Below are 4,589 nucleotides of genomic sequence, written 5' to 3' on the forward strand. Positions count from 1 at the left end.
CCAACTCCTATTCATCCTCCAAGACCCAGTGCTGATGAAACCTTTCCTGAGCCCCAGCCATGGTTTTATTTGCTTTTCTTGTTGGCATTCATGCAGTAGGTACTCAGTGATCATTGTGGAAAAGAGGAAGGAGTATGAGGGGGATTGGAGGCAAGGGTGGCCAAAGCTCCTTAAGGGGACAGAGACCCCCCAAAGCCCTGTTTTGGGCAGCTGGCTCCTCTTTGGATCTGGGGATAGGCTGTGTACCCCACTCGGTCTGTGGAGAGTCACCTGCCACCCTGCTTTTGCCTGGCACTTCCCACACTAGGTACAGCTGTCCAAAAGGCTGCAGAGCCCATCTGGTTGCCAGGGCAACATCAGCCCATGGTGGGACGTCAGGGATGACAGGGGCAGAGCACTAATCCTGAAAAGTTGCCAAGCAACACAGTGGACTGGTGACATCACAGGTGCCATAGCTGCTGGATAGATGGACAGGTCACTGTAGAGAGGGTCCACTCTCAGGTGGTCCAGCTCACAGAGTCACTTACCCTCTACTATGCTGTGGTCACTGCTGTGTCCCTCAACTGGAGGATGGGCTTGAGCAGTGGAGATGGGTGAGGGCGGGGGCGTTGCTTTTCCTAGTAGCTCTGGCGGCTCCACCTTGCCTTTCTATAGGTGTGGGCGGTAGATGTGACTGTCTCCCTCCCTCCCTGGCAGGAGACTGTGGGTCAGTCCATACTCCCCTGGGTCTCAGATACCCACCCTCTAATGCCCCCATCTTCTCCGAGGCATTGGATCTGACTTTGCTGCCCCTGCCCTGTCCTGGAGGCCGTCATATCTACCTGTTCCTTGGGAGAGGAACAAGAGGCTAAGCCATGAGCCCACCCTGGGCTCCTGCCCCTCCTTTGGTGGGAGGGCAGTGTTTTGGCCCATATGGGCTAGAAAGGAGGTCAGATTTGCTCTTGTTGAAATAAGAGGAGACCGGGTTTCTGCCAGAGTTTGTGGGAGGAGGGGACAGTTCTCTGCCCATCTCTGGTGGCCTGGATGCTCAAGACTTGGGAAAACAGGCTGATTAAGGTGTCCTGGCCCAGCCCTATGCCTTTCAGGCAAAGGGTGTGAGGGCATGGCAGATCTGTGCTCTCCCTTCCTGTGCCATCTTGCTGGCAGCGCTGGGGCAGGAGCACTGCTCCACTGGCTGCAGAGATGAAAGCCCCGTGTGAATGGTGGCAGAACAGACCCTTCATGTGGCCGGTCAGCCGGAACAGAGAGCAAAATAGAGAGCGACAGGCATCTAGACACGTGGCTGGAACTACCGACTCCCCACCTGTCCCCCGCTGGCCTCTTGGGCCCCCAGGATCTCCCTCTGGCTTCCTAAACCAGGAGCTCTGAGCTGCTGCCAAGAGAAACTAAGTCAGGGGTGGGGGGCTGGGAGAGATCCGAGGTTTACCCTCTCCCCAGGCCTCCCCTGACCCTTCCCCCTCTGCCATTGGCCAGCTGGCCTCAGCAGCTCTGATCAGAATTTTCTTTGATGAATAAAAACGGAGACAAATTCTCCTTTGATTCACATGGTCAGCCTGACAGACAAGGCCATGAAAGCCCAGATCACAAGGAGGAGTGGAAAGGAATTCCTGGAGGAGCTGAAGGATGGAGGATCATTGGCCCATGAACACTCAATCCTCCTCCCAGCCCCCACTCCCGTCCCCTAAGCCCATTCCCACCTGTACTCATGTGGAGCTTCCCAGCGGCAATCTCCTCCCTCTTTTAGGCTTTTCTATAACTTCCCGTCATATCTCACTATACCTCCTCAGGGAGTCCTCCCTGATTGCCTCAGCTGGCAGAACACACACACCTTCCTCAGGGGCCCAAGAGGACCATGGTCAGTACAACTGGTAGGCAACCATACAGCAGTCACTACTGTGTCCCCCAACTGGAGGGTGGGCTTGAGCCGCAGGACCAGGGCGTGCTGCTTTTCCCAGCAGCCCTGCGAGTCCATCATTCCTAGAGAGACCCTTAGGAAATGACTAGGAGACAGAGCAACCCACATTGCGGCGACCATCCTGAAGATGGTGGCTGCTGACAGCAGCCGATCTGCACATGACCCCACCTTAATACCCTCTGCCCCAGCCTACCTCCCTCTGACCTGCAATTCCAGACCATGCCAGGGGGCAGGGTCCAGGATGCTGGGGCCCTGCTCTCCAGAAGCAGCTGCCAGAAGGGGGTCCCCACCAGCCCCTCCCTGCCTGGGCCAAAACTCCAGGTGACAGGCCACCAGACAGTGATGTCTTCCACATTTCCATGTGGCCCCAAGAAGCTGCACAGAGAACTAACTGTTCATCATAATTAAGCTCTAAATGCCCCCAGGAGCTTGGTGAACATCGGCTGAGTGATCTCTTGGCAGAATGGGGAGCCTTGTCATCGCGGTCCTTCGATCTGCAAAGTATCCCCACCCCAGCTCTCCAGGGAGCCTGAGCTTACTGAGTCTGGGGACCAAAGTGCCATTCTGACTTTATGCTCACCCCTAGAAAGGTTTGTGAACACTGTAGGCCTGGGTCCTGCCGCCGACTCACTGGGCAAGTCTCTTCCCTTGCGAGGCCTCAGTCTTTCCATCTGCACCGTGGTGAATACAAACCTTGCCCAGTGCTGTACTGAGTGGCCCGAGGATACCAGAACTCTTACCCTGCCCCCAAATGCCTCCATTCCTGGCAAAAGCTTTGCCCTCTGTGATGGAGTGTGAAAGAGCCTCCAGGTAGGTCAGAATGGATTGATTGTTCAGGAAAGGGAATTCCTCGTTATCAGTGGTGGGGCAGCCAATGGACTGCCAATGATGGCCTGGGGGTATTCAAATAGATGGGGTGGCAGCCGGAGCTTCCAGTCTCGTTGGCAATCTGCTCCCACAATCCAGGTTGGCAAACTGAAGTGGCGAGAAGGGTGGGACCTCACCAAGTTCACAGCAGAGGAGTATGGGAACCTGTATGTCCTGCAGTAGCATGTCCTGCAGGGTTTAGAGAGCAGCTAGAATATGGGCCACAAGACAAAAGACCAGTTGCCATGGGAATCCCCTTCTAGTGCCAGGAGGGGGGGCATCTGCCAGGGCCTCCCCCTCCTCCTGCCCCCTTATCTCCCTTCTCCATCTGGTGGTGGTGGTGGTTGGGGGGTATCAGAAAGCCAGACACTGATGGTTCCCAGAATCTCAGTTTCTGTACCTCAACCAGACTGTCAGATCAACAGAGACGCAACAACCCACCCCCCCAGGCCACTCTCTCACAGCATTCTCTTTTCCTGTGTGTGTGGGGGGTGATCCTGCCCCAGTTTCCTCCTCATTCCCCAATATTCCTGACAGGCCATTCAAGAATCTGGCACTGATATGTCCCTTGTATAGTTCCTTTGTACCCAAAGGGTCTCTGGGAAATGTTATCTCTACATCCAAGCAGTGACTCTTAGGTGTACAGGAAGGGATCAGACCTCTAAATGGTCTAACAGAAGTGACCCTGAGGGTGTGACCTAAGACAACCCCTTGCCTCTTCTCTTCACAACCAAGATGCCCTCCTCTGGGGACATCCCAGCCTCAAATCTTCTTCCAAGCAGAGGGAAACTTGTTCTTGGAGACATTGAGGGTAGGAATGGCTGCTCCCATTTTACAGGTCAGGAGACTGAGGCCCTGAAGTAGAGGCCTTGTTCAAAGGCCCACACACTGCTGGCCAGGCAGAGCTGGCTTGGCAGCTGGACCCTCTGTTCTTGCCGGGAGCCTCCCAGCCACTGCTCCTGGTCCCACAGTCCCTCTTGGCTGGCCCTCAGAGCAGGCAGCTGGGCCTGGGGATGAGCGGGGAATGCCATGGGGAGGGTGCCTGGGCTGCAGAGCTTGTATGGTGTGTGTGTGGGGGGGGCAGCAGGTGCAGGATAATGGGGCCACCAGGGGAGGCCCAGGGAGCAGGTGCTGCCATGGAGGGGGTAAGGTTGTCATTGTACATTCAGCTGTGGTGGGCCCAGAGCAGGAGGGGGATCACTGTGAACCCCTGGGCCACCCTCGCTCATGCTCAGAGGTCGTCCAGATGCCTGGGCTCAGGCACACAGCCAAGCCCCTCCTCTGGGTCCCAGCAACCGCCTGGTTGTCATGACAACCAGCACTTTCATCCCTGTCTCTTTGTGTGGTCACGGTCCAGTTTTTGTGAACAAGCCATAATTAGGGGTATGGAGAAGGGGCCGTGCCTTGGGACAGACATTCAGCTGGGGTGGGGTTGTGAACCATGGCAGAGGGGGCTGGAGGGCAGGTGAAAGAAAACTAGGGACCAAACTGCTGGGCTTTGCTGGCCATTGACCCCTGCAGCCTCTCCGAGTGGCTGACCACACCCTCAGAATTGGGTCTGCGGCCCTCCCATGCCCTTTCTGAACCTCATTTTCCCTTCAGCGAATGGAGCTGTGAACAACCCCTCCTCCTCTGGTGCACTGTGTTTCTGGGAGGCAGAAAAGCACCGGCCAAATCAGAGCTTGGTGCCTCCCCTGTACGACTGGGGAAACTGAGGCATAAAGCAACCCTAGTCCATGACATGGATCACAGCACAGTAAGCGAGTGACAGAACCAGGCCTACTGAGGGCCAGGATCTCAAGGATTG

This window comes from Rhinolophus hipposideros (assembly GCF_964194185.1).
Source record: "Rhinolophus hipposideros genome assembly, chromosome: 14".
Classification (NCBI taxonomy): domain Eukaryota; kingdom Metazoa; phylum Chordata; class Mammalia; order Chiroptera; family Rhinolophidae; genus Rhinolophus; species Rhinolophus hipposideros.